This window comes from Procambarus clarkii, chromosome 75 (assembly GCF_040958095.1).
Source record: "Procambarus clarkii isolate CNS0578487 chromosome 75, FALCON_Pclarkii_2.0, whole genome shotgun sequence".
Taxonomy (NCBI): Eukaryota; Metazoa; Arthropoda; class Malacostraca; order Decapoda; family Cambaridae; genus Procambarus; species Procambarus clarkii.
This window is the reverse complement of record NC_091224.1, coordinates 29,365,857-29,386,749: the sequence shown is the minus strand read 5'-3', so window position 1 is coordinate 29,386,749 and position 20,893 is coordinate 29,365,857.

The following is a 20,893-nucleotide window of genomic DNA, read 5'->3' as shown; positions in this document are numbered from 1 at the left end:
CAGTGATGTTGTCCTCCTTCAACAGCCATGGTGAGGTTAGGTCTGACCCCAGATGTTGTCCTCCTTCAACAGCCATGGTGAGGTTAGGTCTGACCCCAGTATGTTGTCCTCCTTCAACAGCCATGGTGAGGTTAGGTCTGACCCCAGTGATGTTGTCCTCCTTCAACAGCCATGGTGAGGTTAGGTCTGACCCCAGTGATGTTGTCCTCCTTCAACAGCCATGGTGAGGTTAGGTCTGACCCCAGTGATGTTGTCCTCCTTCAACAGCCATGGTGAGGTTAGGTCTGACCCCAGTGATGTTGTCCTCCTTCAACAGCCATGGTGAGGTTAGGTCTGACCCCAGTCATGTTGTCCTCCTTCAACAGCCATGGTGAGGTTAGGTCTGACCCCAGTGATGTTGTCCTCCTTCAACAGCCATGGTGAGGTTAGGTCTGACCCCAGTGATGTTGTCCTCCTTCAACAGCCATGGTGAGGTTAGGTCTGACCCCAGTGATGTTGTCCTCCTTCAACAGCCATGGTGAGGTTAGGTCTGACCCCAGTGATGTTGTCCTCCTTCAACAGCCATGGTGAGGTTAGGTCTGACCCCAGTGATGTTGTCCTCCTTCAACAGCCATGGTGAGGTTAGGTCTGACCCCAGTGATGTTGTCCTCCTTCAACAGCCATGGTGAGGTTAGGTCTGACCCCAGTGATGTTGTCCTCCTTCAACAGCCATGGTGAGGTTAGGTCTGACCCCAGTGATGTTGTCCTCCTTCAACAGCCATGGTGAGGTTAGGTCTGACCCCAGTGATGTTGTCCTCCTTCAACAGCCATGGTGAGGTTAGGTCTGACCCCAGTGATGTTGTCCTCCTTCAACAGCCATGGTGAGGTTAGGTCTGACCCCAGTGATGTTGTCCTCCTTCAACAGCCATGGTGAGGTTAGGTCTGACCCCAGTGATGTTGTCCTCCTTCAACAGCCATGGTGAGGTTAGGTCTGACCCCAGTGATGTTGTCCTCCTTCAACAGCCATGGTGAGGTTAGGTCTGACCCCAGTGATGTTGTCCTCCTTCAACAGCCATGGTGAGGTTAGGTCTGACCCCAGTGATGTTGTCCTCCTTCAACAGCCATGGTGAGGTTAGGTCTGACCCCAGTGATGTTGTCCTCCTTCAACAGCCATGGTGAGGTTAGGTCTGACCCCAGTGATGTTGTCCTCCTTCAACAGCCATGGTGAGGTTAGGTCTGACCCCAGTGATGTTGTCCTCCTTCAACAGCCATGGTGAGGTTAGGTCTGACCCCAGTGATGTTGTCCTCCTTCAACAGCCATGGTGAGGTTAGGTCTGACCCCAGTGATGTTGTCCTCCTTCAACAGCCATGGTGAGGTTAGGTCTGACCCCAGTGATGTTGTCCTCCTTCAACAGCCATGGTGAGGTTAGGTCTGACCCCAGTGATGTTGTCCTCCTTCAACAGCCATGGTGAGGTTAGGTCTGACCCCAGTGATGTTGTCCTCCTTCAACAGCCATGGTGAGGTTAGGTCTGACCCCAGTGATGTTGTCCTCCTTCAACAGCCATGGTGAGGTTAGGTCTGACCCCAGTGATGTTGTCCTCCTTCAACAGCCATGGTGAGGTTAGGTCTGACCCCAGTGATGTTGTCCTCCTTCAACAGCCATGGTGAGGTTAGGTCTGACCCCAGTGATGTTGTCCTCCTTCAACAGCCATGGTGAGGTTAGGTCTGACCCCAGTGATGTTGTCCTCCTTCAACAGCCATGGTGAGGTTAGGTCTGACCCCAGTGATGTTGTCCTCCTTCAACAGCCATGGTGAGGTTAGGTCTGACCCCAGTGATGTTGTCCTCCTTCAACAGCCATGGTGAGGTTAGGTCTGACCCCAGTCATGTTGTCCTCCTTCAACAGCCATGGTGAGGTTAGGTCTGACCCCAGTGATGTTGTCCTCCTTCAACAGCCATGGTGAGGTTAGGTCTGACCCCAGTGATGTTGTCCTCCTTCAACAGCCATGGTGAGGTTAGGTCTGACCCCAGTGATGTTGTCCTCCTTCAACAGCCATGGTGAGGTTAGGTCTGACCCCAGTGATGTTGTCCTCCTTCAACAGCCATGGTGAGGTTAGGTCTGACCCCAGTGATGTTGTCCTCCTTCAACAGCCATGGTGAGGTTAGGTCTGACCCCAGTCATGTTGTCCTCCTTCAACAGCCATGGTGAGGTTAGGTCTGACCCCAGTCATGTTGTCCTCCTTCAACAGCCATGGTGAGGTTAGGTCTGACCCCAGTCATGTTGTCCTCCTTCAACAGCCATGGTGAGGTTAGGTCTGACCCCAGTGATGTTGTCCTCCTTCAACAGCCATGGTGAGGTTAGGTCTGACCCCAGTGATGTTGTCCTCCTTCAACAGCCATGGTGAGGTTAGGTCTGACCCCAGTGATGTTGTCCTCCTTCAACAGCCATGGTGAGGTTAGGTCTGACCCCAGTGATGTTGTCCTCCTTCAACAGCCATGGTGAGGTTAGGTCTGACCCCAGTCATGTTGTCCTCCTTCAACAGCCATGGTGAGGTTAGGTCTGACCCCAGTCATGTTGTCCTCCTTCAACAGCCATGGTGAGGTTAGGTCTGACCCCAGATGTTGTCCTCCTTCAACAGCCATGGTGAGGTTAGGTCTGACCCCAGTGATGTTGTCCTCCTTCAACAGCCATGGTGAGGTTAGGTCTGACCCCAGTGATGTTGTCCTCCTTCAACAGCCATGGTGAGGTTAGGTCTGACCCCAGTCATGTTGTCCTCCTTCAACAGCCATGGTGAGGTTAGGTCTGACCCCAGTGATGTTGTCCTCCTTCAACAGCCATGGTGAGGTTAGGTCTGACCCCAGTGATGTTGTCCTCCTTCAACAGCCATGGTGAGGTTAGGTCTGACCCCAGTCATGTTGTCCTCCTTCAACAGCCATGGTGAGGTTAGGTCTGACCCCAGTCATGTTGTCCTCCTTCAACAGCCATGGTGAGGTTAGGTCTGACCCCAGTCATGTTGTCCTCCTTCAACAGCCATGGTGAGGTTAGGTCTGACCCCAGTGATGTTGTCCTCCTTCAACAGCCATGGTGAGGTTAGGTCTGACCCCAGTCATGTTGTCCTCCTTCAACAGCCATGGTGAGGTTAGGTCTGACCCCAGTCATGTTGTCCTCCTTCAACAGCCATGGTGAGGTTAGGTCTGACCCCAGTAGATGTTGTCCTCCTTCAACAGCCATGGTGAGGTTAGGGTCTGACCCCAGTGATGTTGTCCTCCTTCAACAGCCATGGTGAGGTTAGGTCTGACCCCAGTCATGTTGTCCTCCTTCAACAGCCATGGTGAGGTTAGGTCTGACCCCAGTCATGTTGTCCTCCTTCAACAGCCATGGTGAGGTTAGGTCTGACCCCAGTCATGTTGTCCTCCTTCAACAGCCATGGTGAGGTTAGGTCTGACCCCAGTCATGTTGTCCTCCTTCAACAGCCATGGTGAGGTTAGGTCTGACCCCAGTCATGTTGTCCTCCTTCAACAGCCATGGTGAGGTTAGGTCTGACCCCAGTGATGTTGTCCTCCTTCAACAGCCATGGTGAGGTTAGGTCTGACCCCAGTCATGTTGTCCTCCTTCAACAGCCATGGTGAGGTTAGGTCTGACCCCAGTCATGTTGTCCTCCTTCAACAGCCATGGTGAGGTTAGGTCTGACCCCAGTCATGTTGTCCTCCTTCAACAGCCATGGTGAGGTTAGGTCTGACCCCAGTGATGTTGTCCTCCTTCAACAGCCATGGTGAGGTTAGGTCTGACCCCAGTGATGTTGTCCTCCTTCAACAGCCATGGTGAGGTTAGGTCTGACCCCAGTGATGTTGTCCTCCTTCAACAGCCATGGTGAGGTTAGGTCTGACCCCAGTCATGTTGTCCTCCTTCAACAGCCATGGTGAGGTTAGGTCTGACCCCAGTGATGTTGTCCTCCTTCAACAGCCATGGTGAGGTTAGGTCTGACCCCAGTGATGTTGTCCTCCTTCAACAGCCATGGTGAGGTTAGGTCTGACCCCAGTCATGTTGTCCTCCTTCAACAGCCATGGTGAGGTTAGGTCTGACCCCAGTCATGTTGTCCTCCTTCAACAGCCATGGTGAGGTTAGGTCTGACCCCAGTCATGTTGTCCTCCTTCAACAGCCATGGTGAGGTTAGGTCTGACCCCAGTGATGTTGTCCTCCTTCAACAGCCATGGTGAGGTTAGGTCTGACCCCAGTCATGTTGTCCTCCTTCAACAGCCATGGTGAGGTTAGGTCTGACCCCAGTGATGTTGTCCTCCTTCAACAGCCATGGTGAGGTTAGGTCTGACCCCAGTCATGTTGTCCTCCTTCAACAGCCATGGTGAGGTTAGGTCTGACCCCAGTGATGTTGTCCTCCTTCAACAGCCATGGTGAGGTTAGGTCTGACCCCAGTCATGTTGTCCTCCTTCAACAGCCATGGTGAGGTTAGGTCTGACCCCAGTGATGTTGTCCTCCTTCAACAGCCATGGTGAGGTTAGGTCTGACCCCAGTGATGTTGTCCTCCTTCAACAGCCATGGTGAGGTTAGGTCTGACCCCAGTGATGTTGTCCTCCTTCAACAGCCATGGTGAGGTTAGGTCTGACCCCAGTGATGTTGTCCTCCTTCAACAGCCATGGTGAGGTTAGGTCTGACCCCAGTGATGTTGTCCTCCTTCAACAGCCATGGTGAGGTTAGGTCTGACCCCAGTGATGTTGTCCTCCTTCAACAGCCATGGTGAGGTTAGGTCTGACCCCAGTGATGTTGTCCTCCTTCAACAGCCATGGTGAGGTTAGGTCTGACCCCAGTGATGTTGTCCTCCTTCAACAGCCATGGTGAGGTTAGGTCTGACCCCAGTGATGTTGTCCTCCTTCAACAGCCATGGTGAGGTTAGGTCTGACCCCAGTGATGTTGTCCTCCTTCAACAGCCATGGTGAGGTTAGGTCTGACCCCAGTGATGTTGTCCTCCTTCAACAGCCATGGTGAGGTTAGGTCTGACCCCAGTGATGTTGTCCTCCTTCAACAGCCATGGTGAGGTTAGGTCTGACCCCAGTGATGTTGTCCTCCTTCAACAGCCATGGTGAGGTTAGGTCTGACCCCAGTGATGTTGTCCTCCTTCAACAGCCATGGTGAGGTTAGGTCTGACCCCAGTGATGTTGTCCTCCTTCAACAGCCATGGTGAGGTTAGGTCTGACCCCAGTGATGTTGTCCTCCTTCAACAGCCATGGTGAGGTTAGGTCTGACCCCAGTGATGTTGTCCTCCTTCAACAGCCATGGTGAGGTTAGGTCTGACCCCAGTGATGTTGTCCTCCTTCAACAGCCATGGTGAGGTTAGGTCTGACCCCAGTGATGTTGTCCTCCTTCAACAGCCATGGTGAGGTTAGGTCTGACCCCAGTGATGTTGTCCTCCTTCAACAGCCATGGTGAGGTTAGGTCTGACCCCAGTGATGTTGTCCTCCTTCAACAGCCATGGTGAGGTTAGGTCTGACCCCAGTGATGTTGTCCTCCTTCAACAGCCATGGTGAGGTTAGGTCTGACCCCAGTGATGTTGTCCTCCTTCAACAGCCATGGTGAGGTTAGGTCTGACCCCAGTCATGTTGTCCTCCTTCAACAGCCATGGTGAGGTTAGGTCTGACCCCAGTGATGTTGTCCTCCTTCAACAGCCATGGTGAGGTTAGGTCTGACCCCAGTGATGTTGTCCTCCTTCAACAGCCATGGTGAGGTTAGGTCTGACCCCAGTGATGTTGTCCTCCTTCAACAGCCATGGTGAGGTTAGGTCGACCCCAGTGATGTTGTCCTCCTTCAACAGCCATGGTGAGGTTAGGTCGACCCCAGTGATGTTGTCCTCCTTCAACAGCCATGGTGAGGTAGGTAGGTCCGACCCCAGTGATGTTGTCCTCCTTCAACAGCCATGGTGAGGTTAGGTCCGACCCCAGTGATGTTGTCCTCCTTCAACAGCCATGGTGAGGTTAGGTCTGACCCCAGTCATGTTGTCCTCCTTCAACAGCCATGGTGAGGTTAGGTCTGACCCCAGTCATGTTGTCCTCCTTCAACAGCCATGGTGAGGTTAGGTCCGACCCCAGTCATGTTGTCCTCCTTCAACAGCCATGGTGAGGTTAGGTCTGACCCCAGTGATGTTGTCCTCCTTCAACAGCCATGGTGAGGTTAGGTCTGACCCCAGTGATGTTGTCCTCCTTCAACAGCCATGGTGAGGTTAGGTCTGACCCCAGTGATGTTGTCCTCCTTCAACAGCCATGGTGAGGTTAGGTCTGACCCCAGTGATGTTGTCCTCCTTCAACAGCCATGGTGAGGTTAGGTCTGACCCCAGTGATGTTGTCCTGCCTTCAACAGCCATGGTGAGGTTAGGTCTGACCCCAGTGATGTTGTCCTCCTTCAACAGCCATGGTGAGGTTAGGTCTGACCCCAGTGATGTTGTCCTCCTTCAACAGCCATGGTGAGGTTAGGTCTGACCCCAGTGATGTTGTCCTCCTTCAACAGCCATGGTGAGATTAGGTCTGACCCCAGTCATGTTGTCCTCCTTCAACAGCCATGGTGAGGTTAGGTCCGACCCCAGTCATGTTGTCCTCCTTCAACAGCCATGGTGAGGTTAGGTCTGACCCCAGTGATGTTGTCCTCCTTCAACAGCCATGGTGAGGTTAGGTCTGACCCCAGTGATGTTGTCCTCCTTCAACAGCCATGGTGAGGTTAGGTCTGACCCCAGTGATGTTGTCCTCCTTCAACAGCCATGGTGAGGTTAGGTCTGACCCCAGTGATGTTGTCCTCCTTCAACAGCCATGGTGAGGTTAGGTCTGACCCCAGTGATGTTGTCCTCCTTCAACAGCCATGGTGAGGTTAGGTCCGACCCCAGTGATGTTGTCCTCCTTCAACAGCCATGGTGAGGTTAGGTCTGACCCCAATGATGTTGTCCTCCTTCAACAGCCATGGTGAGGTTAGGTCTGACCCCAGTGATGTTGTCCTCCTTCAACAGCCATGGTGAGGTTAGGTCTGACCCCAGTGATGTTGTCCTCCTTCAACAGCCATGGTGAGGTTAGGTCTGACCCCAGTGATGTTGTCCTCCTTCAACAGCCATGGTGAGGTTAGGTCTGACCCCAGTGATGTTGTCCTCCTTCAACAGCCATGGTGAGGTTAGGTCTGACCCCAGTGATGTTGTCCTCCTTCAACAGCCATGGTGAGGTTAGGTCTGACCCCAGTGATGTTGTCCTCCTTCAACAGCCATGGTGAGGTTAGGTCTGACCCCAGTGATGTTGTCCTCCTTCAACAGCCATGGTGAGGTTAGGTCTGACCCCAGTGATGTTGTCCTCCTTCAACAGCCATGGTGAGGTTAGGTCTGACCCCAGTGATGTTGTCCTCCTTCAACAGCCATGGTGAGGTTAGGTCTGACCCCAGTGATGTTGTCCTCCTTCAACAGCCATGGTGAGGTTAGGTCTGACCCCAGTGATGTTGTCCTCCTTCAACAGCCATGGTGAGGTTAGGTCTGACCCCAGTGATGTTGTCCTCCTTCAACAGCCATGGTGAGGTTAGGTCTGACCCCAGTCATGTTGTCCTCCTTCAACAGCCATGGTGAGGTTAGGTCCGACCCCAGTCATGTTGTCCTCCCTTCAACAGCCATGGTGAGGTTAGGTCTGACCCCAGTGATGTTGTCCTCCTTCAACAGCCATGGTGAGGTTAGGTCTGACCCCAGTGATGTTGTCCTCCTTCAACAGCCATGGTGAGGTTAGGTCTGACCCCAGTCATGTTGTCCTCCTTCAACAGCCATGGTGAGGTTAGGTCTGACCCCAGTGATGTTGTCCTCCTTCAACAGCCATGGTGAGGTTAGGTCTGACCCCAGTGATGTTGTCCTCCTTCAACAGCCATGGTGAGGTTAGGTCCGACCCCAGTGATGTTGTCCTCCTTCAACAGCCATGGTGAGGTTAGGTCTGACCCCAGTGATGTTCTCACGTCTAGTTACTACAAGATGTGTTGGACGCCCCTGGGATAGTGGGCGCCATCTTCCTATGCTTCCTCAGTACACGTCAGGACAAGGCGTTCGTTGTAGGCTCGTCCGAGGTGCCGCCGAGGGCCTCACTCCACCAGCAGATCAGCGTGAGCCTTCATCCTGCACACACACACACACACACACACACTCACTCACTCACTCACTCACACACACACACACACACACACACACACACACACACACACACACACACACAGACAGCAGACGCGAGGAAGGAGCGCAGGGAGAGAGAAGGAAATCAGAGTACCACAACCCAGAACCCTACAATCCCAGAGGGAAGTGGAGAACCCTCCTCAAACAGTGCAACAGCCACAGGGATTGGGGCACCACCCCCAAATTCTACCCAACAGACACCCAACCTGCCCCATCCCCTGTCAGCCCCCCACTAAGTACCCACCTAGGGCACCCTCCCCCCACCCACCCCCCTCCCCCCACTCACCCCCCTTCTCCCCCTCACCCCTCTCCCCAGGACCTCCCTTCCCCCCCATCCCCCATGCCCTCCCTTCTCCCACATGCCTTCCCGTCTCTCCCACCCCCATGCCCTCCCTTCTCCCCCTCCCCCCTAAGCCCCCCACTCTCCCCCACCCCACCTAAGTCTTCCCCTCTCCCCCACTCCCCTAAACCCTCCCCTCTTCATCACCCACCTCAGCCCTCCCTTTTCCCCCACGCCCCCCAAGCCCTCCACCCTTTTCTCTCCCCCCAAGCCCCCCCATCTCCCCTATCCCCCACAGCCTCTCCTCCCCCCATGCTTCCCCAACCCTCCCTCTCTTACCCACCCCCTGTACCCTCCCCCTCTTATCCACCCCCTGTACCCTCCCCCTCTTATCCACCCCCTGTACCCTCCCCCTCTTATCCACCCCCTGTACCCTCCCCCTCTCCCCCACCACCCCAAGCCCTCCCTCCTCCACCAATCCCCCCGTGCCAGGTCCCCCCAGCTCCCACTCACCCCAGATCCCAAAGGTCCCCCCCAGAAAAGAAGCAGAAGAGAGTCAGTTTCAGGGTGATGTACTCGAACATAGATGGGATCACAAGCAAGACAAGTGAACTAAGGGAAAGAGCACAAGAAGTTAACCCAGATGTAATCGGACTCACTGAAACAAAACTCTCTGGAATCATAACGAATGCCGTGTTTCCCCAGGAGTATACAGTAATAAGGAAAGAGAGGGAAGGTAGAGGAGGAGGCGGAGTGGCCCTACTCATGAGAAGGGAATGGAGTTTTAAGGAGATGGCCATCCCGGGCTGTGAGGAGTTCAGAGACTACATAGCAGGCACCATAACAATGGGAGGACCAAGAATAGTAGTAGCAGTAATATACAACCCTCCACCAAATGACAGGAGACCCAGTCAAGAGTATGAAAACAACAACAAGGCAGTTAACACTATAATTGAGAGGGCAGCCTCTGCTGCCTGTAGAAATAGATCCCACCTGCTCATCATGGGCGACTTCAATCACGGAAAGATTGACTGGGAGAACAAGGAACCGCATGGAGGCGAGGATACGTGGAGAGCCAAACTATTGGAGGTGGTGACAAGCAACTTTTTAACGCAGCATGTCGGAGAACCCACAAGGATGAGAGGCAATGACGAACCAGCGAGACTCGACCTAGTCTTCACTCTGAACGACTCCGACATAAGAGAAATCGGTTTTGAGGACCCAGTAGGAATGAGCGACCACAGTGTACTGGTGTTTGAGTACTTGATTGAAGAAGGGTTATTGAACTCGAGGAGGGATACCGAAACCAAAAGGTTAGCATACCGAAAGGGAAACTATGAGGGGATAAGAAAATTCCTAACAGATATAGCATGGGAAACAGAGCTCAGGGGAAAGACGGCCCAAGATATGATGGATTACATCACGCAGAAGTGCAAGGACGCAGCAAACAAGTTTGTCCCAGTCCAAAAGGAAAACAGAGAAATGAAGATGAGAAACCCATGGTTTAATCAAAGATGTAGGCTAGCTAAGCAGCAAAGTAAAAGGGCATGGAGAAACTATAGGAATAACAGGACACTGGAGAGCAGAGAAAGATACCAGAATGCCAGGAATGAATATGTCAGGATGAGAAGAGAGGCAGAAAGACAATACGAAAATGACATCGCAAGCAAGGCAAAGACTCAGCCTAAATTGTTGCATAGCCACATTAGGAGAAAAACAACAGTAAAGGAACAGGTTATGAGATTAAGGATAGGGGCGGAAGGATTCACTACAAATGACAAGGAAGTGTGTGAGGAATTGAATAAGAAATTCCAGGAGGTCTTCACCTTAGAACAAGGAGAAATTCCAGAGGTAAGTGAGGGAATAGCTAACCAGGAACCACTGGAAGAGTTTGAGATTACCAGTGGGGAAGTAAGGAAGTGTTTACTAGAGTTGGACGTGACGAAGGCTATAGGCCCAGATGGAATCTCCCCTTGGGTTCTAAAGGAAGGAGCAAGAGAACTGAGCCTACCACTCTCCATAGTGTATAACAAATCACTGGCAACAGGGGAACTGCCAGATATTTGGAAAGCAGCTAACGTAGTCCCGATATACAAGAAAGGGGATAGACAAGAGGCACTGAACTACAGGCCAGTGTCCCTAACCTGCATACCATGCAAGCTGATGGAGAAGATTGTGCGAAAAAAACTAGTGGAGCATCTGGAGCGAAGGAACTTTGTAACACAGCATCAACATGGGTTCAGGGATGGCAGGTCCTGCCTCACAGGGTTACTTGAATTCTACGACCAGGCAACAAAAATAAGGCAAGAAAGAGAAGGGTGGGCAGACTGCATATTTTTGGATTGTCAGAAAGCCTTTGATACAGTGCCACACAAGAGGCTAGTGCGAAAGTTGGAGATGCAGGCTGGAGTGAGAGGGAAGGTACTCCGGTGGATAGAGGAATACCTAAGCAACAGGAGACAACGAGTCTGTGTGAGGGGTGAGGTCTCAGATTGGCGAGACGTCACAAGTGGAGTCCCGCAGGGGTCAGTCCTTGGACCTATACTGTTTCTGGTATATGTAAATGATCTCCCAGAGGGTATAGATTCGTTCCTCTCAATGTTTGCCGACGATGCAAAAATTATGAGGAGGATTGAAACAGAGGATGATAGTAGGAGGCTACAAGATGACCTGGATAGACTGAGTGAATGGTCCAACAAATGGCTGTTGAAGTTCAACCCGAGTAAATGCAAAGTAATGAAACTAGGCAGTGGAAACAGGAGGCCAGGCACAGGATACAGAATAGGAGATGAAGTACTTAATGAAACAGACAGAGAGAAAGATCTAGGAGTTGATATCACACCAAACCTGTCTCCTGAAGCCCACATAAAGAGAATAACGTCTGCGGCATATGCGAGGCTGGCTAACATCAGAACGGCGTTCAGGAACCTGTGTAAGGAATCATTCAGAATCTTGTACACCACATATGTAAGACCAATCCTGGAGTATGCGGCCCCAGCATGGAGCCCGTACCTTGTCAAGCACAAGACGAAGCTGGAAAAAGTCCAAAGGTATGCTACTAGACTAGTCCCAGAACTAAGAGGCATGAGTTATGAGGAAAGGCTGCGGGAAATGCACCTCACGACACTGGAAGACAGAAGAGTAAGGGGGGACATGATCACAACCTACAAAATCCTCAGGGGAATCGACCGGGTAAACAAGGATGAACTTTTCAACACTGGTGGGACGCGAACAAGGGGACACAGGTGGAAGCTGAGTACCCAAATGAGCCACAGAGACGTTAGAAAGAACTTTTTCAGTGTCAGAGTAGTTAGCAAATGGAATGCATTAGGAAGTGATGTGGTGGAGGCTGACTCCATTCACAGTTTCAAATGTAGATATGATAGAGCCCAATAGGCTCAGGAATCTGTACACCAGTTGATTGACGGTTGAGAGGCGGGACCAAAGAGCCAGAGCTCAACCCCCGCAAGCACAATTAGGTGAGTACAATTAGGTGAGTACACACACACACACACACCGTAGCTGTTACCTGGCCCAGTAGATATTATATTTTGTTAATAAAGAAGAAAAGGCCACAGGTGTCTGGTACGGCTTCCCTTCCCAATATTAAGAGCTGCAACCACATCCTGCAACTATTAACAGATCTTTTTCACCTTTTCCATTGTGACTACAATGTCATCCAGTATTTACCCTGGGCTTTCATCTTGTAACCTTGCTCTCCACGCTGGTCCTAATGTAAAGACCTAAAATCTTTCGTTGAGTTCCTCGCATACCTCCTTATCGCTCTCAGTGAGACCTCTACACCAGTCCGTCACCCAGGTACACCAGTCCTTCACCCAGGTACACCAGTCCGACACCCAGGTACACCAGTCCGTCACCCAGGTACACCAGTCCGTCGCCCAGGTACACCAGTCCGTCACCCAGGTACACCAGTCCTTCACCCAGGTACACCAGTCCGTCGCCCAGGTACACCAGTCCTTCACCCAGGTACACCAGTCCTTCACCCAGGTACACCATTCCTTCATCCAGGTACACCAGTCCGTCACCCAGGTACACCAGTCCTTCACCCAGGTACACCAGTCCGTCGCCCAGGTACACCAGTCCGTCACCCAGGTACACCAGTCCGTCGCCCAGGTACACCAGTCCTTCACCCCGGTACACCAGTCCGTCACCCAGGTACACCAGTCCGTCACCCCGGTACACCAGTCCGTCACCCCGGTACACCAGTCCGTCACCCCGGTACACCAGTCCGTCACCCAGGTACACCAGTCCGTCACCCCGGTACACCAGTCCTTCACCCAGGTACACCAGTCCGTCACCCAGGTACACCAGTCCGTCACCCAGGTACACCAGTCCGTCACCCCGGTACACCAGTCCGTCACCCAGGTACACCAGTCCGTCGCCCAGGTACACCAGTCCGTCACCCAGGTACACCAGTCCGTCACCCAGGTACACCAGTCCGTCACCCCGGTACACCAGTCCGTCACCCCGGTACACCAGTCCGTCACCCAGGTACACCAGTCCGTCACCCAGGTACACCAGTCCGTCACCCAGGTACACCAGTCCGTCACCCAGGTACACCAGTCCGTCACCCCGGTACACCAGTCCGTCACCCCGGTACACCAGTCCGTCGCCCAGGTACACCAGTCCGTCACCCAGGTACACCAGTCCGTCGTCCAGGTACACCAGTCCGTCACCCAGGTACACCAGTCCGTCGCCCAGGTACACCAGTCCGTCACCCAGGTACACCAGTCCGTCACCCAGGTACACCAGTCCACCGCCCAGGTACACCAGTCCGTCGCCCAGGTACACCAGTCCGTCACCCAGGTACACCAGTCCGTCACCCAGGTACACCAGTCCGTCGCCCAGGTACACCAGTCCGTCACCCCGGTACACCAGTCCGTCACCCCGGTACACCAGTCCGTCACCCAGGTACACCAGTCCGTCACCCAGGTACACCAGTCCGTCACCCCGGTACACCAGTCCGTCACCCAGGTACACCAGTCCGTCACCCAGGTACACCAGTCCGTCACCCCGGTACACCAGTCCTTCACCCAGGTACACCAGTCCGTCACCCAGGTACACCAGTCCGTCACCCAGGTACACCAGTCCGTCACCCCGGTACACCAGTCCTTCACCCAGGTACACCAGTCCGTCGCCCAGGTACACCAGTCCGTCACCCAGGTACACCAGTCCGTCGCCCAGGTACACCAGTCCGTCGCCCAGGTACACCAGTCCGTCACCCAGGTACACCAGTCCGTCACCCAGGTACACCAGTCCGTCGCCCAGGTACACCAGTCCGTCGCCCAGGTACACCAGTCCGTCACCCAGGTACACCAGTCCGTCGCCCAGGTACACCAGTCCGTCGCCCAGGTACACCAGTCCGTCGGCCAGGTACACCAGTCCGTCGCCCAGGTACACCAGTCCGTCGCCCAGGTACACCAGTCCGTCGCCCAGGTACACCAGTCCGTCGCCCAGGTACACCAGTCCGTCGCCCAGGTACACCAGTCCGTCACCCAGGTACACCAGTCCGTCGCCCAGGTACACCAGTCCGTCACCCAGGTACACCAGTCCGTCGCCCAGGTACACCAGTCCGTCACCCAGGTACACCAGTCCGTCACCCAGGTACACCAGTCCGTCGCCCAGGTACACCAGTCCGTCGCCCAGGTACACCAGTCCGTCGGCCAGGTACACCAGTCCGTCGGCCAGGTACACCAGTCCGTCACCCAGGTACACCAGTCCGTCGCCCAGGTACACCAGTCCGTCGCCCAGGTACACCAGTCCGTCGCCCAGGTACACCAGTCCGTCGCCCAGGTACACCAGTCCGTCACCCAGGTACACCAGTCCGTCGCCCAGGTACACCAGTCCGTCACCCAGGTACACCAGTCCGTCGCCCAGGTACACCAGTCCGTCGCCCAGGTACACCAGTCCGTCACCCAGGTACACCAGTCCGTCACCCAGGTACACCAGTCCGTCGCCCAGGTACACCAGTCCGTCGCCCAGGTACACCAGTCCGTCTCCCAGGTACACCAGTCCTTCACCCAGGTACACCAGTCCGTCACCCAGGTACACCAGTCCGTCGCCCAGGTACACCTGTCCGTCACCCAGGTACACCAGTCCGTCACCCAGGTACACCAGTCCGTCACCCAGGTACACCTGTCCGTCACCCAGGTACACCAGTCCGTCACCCAGGTACACCAGTCCGCCGCCCAGGTACACCAGTCCGTCGCCCAGGTACACCAGTCCGTCACCCAGGTACACCAGTCCGACACCCAGGTAAACCAGTCCGACACCCAGGTACACCAGTCCGACACCCAGGTACACCAGTCCTTCACCCAGGTACACCAGTCCTTCACCCAGGTACACCAGTCCGTCACCCAGGTACACCAGTCCGTCGCCCAGGTACACCAGTCCGTCACCCAGGTACACCAGTCCGTCACCCAGGTACACCAGTCCGTCACCCCGGTACACCAGTCCGTCGCCCAGGTACACCAGTCCGTCACCCAGGTACACCAGTCCGACACCCAGGTAAACCAGTCCGACACCCAGGTACACCAGTCCGACACCCAGGTACACCAGTCCGTCACCCCGGTACACCAGTCCGTCGCCCAGGTACACCAGTCCGTCACCCAGGTACACCAGTCCTTCACCCAGGTAAACCAGTCCGACACCCAGGTACACCAGTCCTTCACCCAGGTACACCAGTCCGTCACCCAGGTACACCAGTCCGACACCCAGGTAAACCAGTCCGACACCCAGGTACACCAGTCCTTCACCCAGGTACACCAGTCCGTCACCCAGGTACACCAGTCCGTCACCCAGGTACACCAGTCCGTCGCCCAGGTACACCAGTCCGTCACCCAGGTACACCAGTCCTTCACCCAGGTAAACCAGTCCGTCACCCAGGTACACCAGTCCTTCACCCAGGTAAACCAGTCCGACACCCAGGTACACCAGTCCTTCACCCAGGTACACCAGTCCGTCACCCAGGTACACCAGTCCGTCACCCAGGTACACCAGTCCGTCGCCCAGGTACACCAGTCCGTCACCCAGGTACACCAGTCCGACACCCAGGTAAACCAGTCCGACACCCAGGTACACCAGTCCGACACCCAGGTACACCAGTCCTTCACCCAGGTACACCAGTCCGACACCCAGGTACACCAGTCCGTCACCCAGGTACACCAGTCCTTCACCCAGGTACACCAGTCCGACACCCAGGTACACCAGTCCGACACCCAGGTACACCAGTCCTTCACCCAGGTACACCAGTCCGACACCCAGGTACACCAGTCCGTCACCCAGGTACACCAGTCCGACACCCAGGTACACCTGTCCGACACCCAGGTACACCAGTCCGTCACCCAGGTACACCAGTCCGTCACCCAGGTAAACCAGTCCGTCACCCAGGTACACCAGTCCGTCACCCAGGTACACCAGTCCGACACCCAGGTAAACCAGTCCGACACCCAGGTACACCAGTCCGACACCCAGGTACACCAGTCCTTCACCCAGGTACACCAGTCCTTCACCCAGGTACACCAGTCCTTCACCCCGGTACACCAGTCCTTCACCCAGGTACACCAGTCCGACACCCAGGTACACCAGTCCGTCACCCAGGTACACCAGTCCGTCACCCAGGTACACCAGTCCGACACCCAGGTACACCAGTCCTTCACCCAGGTAAACCAGTCCGACACCCAGGTACACCAGTCCGTCACCCAGGTACACCAGTCCTTCACCCAGGTAAACCAGTCCGTCGCCCAGGTACACCAGTCCTTCACCCAGGTACACCAGTCCGTCACCCAGGTAAACCAGTCCGTCACCCAGGTACACCAGTCCGTCACCCAGGTACACCAGTCCGTCACCCAGGTACACCAGTCCGTCACCCAGGTACACCAGTCCGTCGCCCAGGTACACCAGTCCGTCGCCCAGGAACGTCGACATCATCTGTCGGTGGAGTCGACACTGTCTCATCCTCACCAGTGTCTTCCTTGTCGGCCATCTCTGCCTTCGTCACTACCGAGACAGGGTAGTCCATGGCTGGGCGGTCTCCTGACTCATCTCCCAGGATGTCAGTCATGTCTCCACACTCAGGTGTCCCACCTGTGTCGTGGCGCCTTTGGCACTCCTCTGGCACAACCTCCGCTCTAACCTTTGGCACCACCTTCGTCCAGCACAAGTCATTCCCCAGGATCACCTGGACTCCTGGAACAGATATGTTGGGGCACACTCCCAATATCACCTCCGCCGACACATAGTCCGACTTTAGCTGGACAGCACATACTGGCATGGCACCCTCTGACAGAAGCCCGTGCACCTTAATCTTCCTCCTCACAGCTAACAGTCGACCACTCGCAATCAGGCTTCTCGTGATCAAGCTCTGATTCGCTCCGGTATCTCTTAAGATGCCAACTTCTACTTCAGGTTGGCCTCCTATTCTGATTCAACGTTTACTCATGAACGGCGTATACCGCTCCTTCACTAACTTTATACTCTTGGTTTGTTCTGGGCTACCTTAATATATTTATTCCCAGAGTCACACAGGGTCAGGGACTTGAATTCTGGCGACCACGACGAGCCTAAGTTCATCTCGTACGTAAACCATGCGTTCTACCAAATATGGCGAGTCTTAGAGCAGCATCAACAGAGAGAGACTTTGAGCGGCAGCAACAGACTCCTAGAACGGCAGCAACAGACTCCTAGAACGGCAGCAACAGAGAGACACGTAGAGCGGCAGCAACAGAGAGAGACGTAGAGCGGCAGCAACAGAGAGACACGTAGAGCGGCAGCAACAGAGAGACACGTAGAGCGGCAGCAACAGAGAGACACGTAGAGCGGCAGCAACAGACTCTTAGAACGGCAGCAACAGAGAGACTCTTAGAACGGCAGCAACAGAGAGACTCTTTGAGCGGCAGCAACAGAGAGACACGTAGAGCGGCAGCAACAGAGAGACACGTAGAGCGGCAGCAACAGAGAGACACGTAGAGCGGCAGCAACAGAGAGACACGTAGAGCGGCAGCAACAGAGAGACACGTAGAGCGGCAGCAACAGAGAGACACGTAGAGCGGCAGCAACAGAGAGACACGTAGAGCGGCAGCAACAGAGACACACGTAGAGCGGCAGCAACAGAGAGACACGTAGAGCGGCAGCAACAGAGAGACACGTAGAGCGGCAGCAACAGAGAGACACGTAGAGCGGCAGCAACAGAGAGACACGTAGAGCGGCAGCAACAGAGAGACACGTAGAGCGGCAGCAACAGAGAGACACGTAGAGCGGCAGCAACAGAGAGACACGTAGAGCGGCAGCAACAGAGAGACACGTAGAGCGGCAGCAACAGAGAGACACGTAGAGCGGCAGCAACAGAGAGACACGTAGAGCGGCAGCAACAGAGAGACACGTAGAGCGGCAGCAACAGAGAGACACGTAGAGCGGCAGCAACAGAGAGACTCTTAGAGCGGCAGCAAAAGTGGGACTATGAGCAGTCTCCGTGCTTGGTCTATTTAAAGCTCATTTACAAGTTATATTTGACAGGAGTGATCACTTAGTTAAAATAAAAATCTAAAACTAAATTAAAAATCTTTTAGATCGTTAAAAATAGTGAAATGTTTGGTAAACAATTCGTGCTCACCAGCGCTCTCTCCACTGTGACCAACATCGCCATGGTCGCATTAGTGACCTTGACCCGTGTCGGCCGCTGGGTCAAGACCCTCGCCTCCTCCGTGACCTCGAAGGTCAACAACTGGGCCAAGAACCACACAAAGCTGGCCGCCTGGGGGAAATACATCTTGGTGTTGACCGTCGTGGCAGCCTGGCTGGTGGCCTCTAACTACCGCGCCTTCAGGAGTAAGCCCCAGAACGGCGCCCTGGAGCGTTACCTGGCAGCTGTCGCCAGGGAGGACGCCCTCAGGAATGTTCTCGATGGCTTCGTCAGAGATGTTGCCGAGCGCGGCGGAAAATTTACTTATAACCAGTATCTGCAGATACTCCGGGACGCCTGCAAGCGACGCGCCCACCGGAAGGATGCTTCCCTCCTGACTGGTCCTGACGGCGCCCTCCTAGAGGGTGCTGACGGCGCCCTGCTGGAGGCCGCATCTCTGGCATCTATAGACGCGGCGCTGCGAGTCTCTCCAGGCTTCGGCTCCCAGGAAGACGCAGCCGGAGATGTAGGAGAGGCGTCAAGCGACGTCTTCCACGACACCGCCGACGCCGTCGTTGAGTTTTTGTTAAAGTTTTACACAACCCAGTGAGCGGGGCAGACACGCCCGGCGACGTGGGAGCTGCCATCCACCATGAATGGCGGCCGCTGCCATCCACCATGAATGGCGGCCGCTGCCATCCACCATGAATGGCGGCCGCTGCCATCCACCATGAGTGAAGGCAGATGCCATCCACCATGAGTGGCGGCCGCTGCCATCCACCATGAGTGAAGGCAGATGCCGTTTACCATGAGTGAAGGCAGATGCCGTTTACCATGAGTGAAGGCAGATGCCGTTCATCATGAGTGAAGGCAGATGCCGTTCATCATGAGTGAAGGCAGATGCCGTTCATCATGAGTGAAGGCAGATGCCGTTCATCATGAGTGAAGGCAGATGCCGTTCATCATGAGTGAAGGCAGATGCCGTTCATCATGAGTGAAGGCAGATGCCGTTCATCATGAGTGAAGGCAGATGCCGTTCATCATGAGTGAAGGCAGATGCCGTTCATCATGAGTGAAGGCAGATGCCGTTCATCATGAGTGAAGGCAGATGCCGTTCATCATGAGTGAAGGCAGATGCCGTTCATCATGAGTGAAGGCAGATGCCGTTCATCATGAGTGAAGGCAGATGCCGTTCATCATGAGTGAAGGCAGATGCCGTTCATCATGAGTGAAGGCAGATGCCGTTCATCATGAGTGAAGGCAGATGCCGTTCATCATGAGTGAAGGCAGATGCCGTTTACCATGAGTGGAGGCAGCGGCCAGTCACCGGGAGTGGAGGCAGCGGCCAGTCACCGGGAGTGGAGGCAGCGGCCAGTCACCGGGAGTGGAGGCAGCGGCCAGTCACCGGGAGTGGAGGCAGCGGCCAGTCACCGGGAGTGGAGGCAGCGGCCAGTCACCGGGAGTGGAGGCAGCGGCCAGTCACCGGGAGTGGAGGCAGCGGCCAGTCACCGGGAGTGGAGGCAGCGGCCAGTCACCGGGAGTGGAGGCAGCGGCCAGTCACCGGGAGTGGAGGCAGCGGCCAGTCACCGGGAGTGGAGGCAGCGGCCAGTCACCGGGAGTGGAGGCAGCGGCCAGTCACCGGGAGTGGAGGCAGCTGCCATCTGTCTCTATTCAATTCTTCCAATTTATTTTTTCGTTGTTCTTTATTTTTTACCCGGTGGTTGCATAGATGACTGCTGACTGGTGTCACCTGGAGATACATTTATCCTTCCTCATTCACTTTTCCTGGAACACTTAACTGCCAGTTGGCTTACGCACCTTTTCACTGCTGGGTGAAAAGGTGCGACCCCACACCCGCAGCATACGGGGGACGGGCGAAGGGCGTGTGTGGGCATGTAGATGGAGGAGTGTAGGTGGGAGGAGATGGGAAATGTAGGTGTGAGAAGATGGAGAGTATGGGTGGGAGGTTATTAGGTAAGATATACTATGCTGCATCCAAATCCTAGTCCTCGGGATAAGGATTCAGGATTGAACGGTCACTCTACCGTCCAGCCCAAGTGGTTGGGCAAGGTAGCTCTGAGGAGTTCGAAACTATCTGAGGACTAGTTGGTTGATGGCTGCTAATCCGTCATCCTTATACTCGCATTTGAGTGAGGTGATATGGTGCAACAGTTTTGGATGAGGTGAACAAACTTGTGACAAATACAAGACAGAACACGAAACTATGGGTATTAATTGGATATGAGAGCATAAGAATGGAAGTAACTGCAGATGGCCTATTGGCCCATACTTCCTCTTGATGCTTCTATATTGGTTCGGAGTCTTGAAGTGGGTAGAATATAGTTGTGCATTAATTGGCTGTTGATTGTTGGTATTGACTCAACAGTCAATTAATGCACAACTATGGAACGGAAGTTCCTACGGTGGTTTAAGGCGGAGGAAGCGGAGTCAGCGGATGAAATCAAACAACTGATAGTGATGGAGAAGTTTATGTCAGTGCTCCATCCTGAGTTGCGAGTAAGGGTGAGAGAAGCAGGTATTAAGGACCTTAAGGCTGCTGCAGACAGAGCCGACATGCTGGAGGAGGCACTACATCTCAGAAGGGAGGGACCGCCCAGACACTCGCCTTACCCCAGGTCTGGAGAGAACTTTAGGAGTTCAGGAGGAGCGAGGACGGGCGGGGACTCTCCCAAGAGTAGTTTACACAGTGAAGTGACTCGGTTCATTAAGAGCTCAAGGGACGTGGGGATGATGCCCCAAGTTGTGAGCAGTGGACCTATCTTGAGGTTATCTTGAGATGATTTCGGGG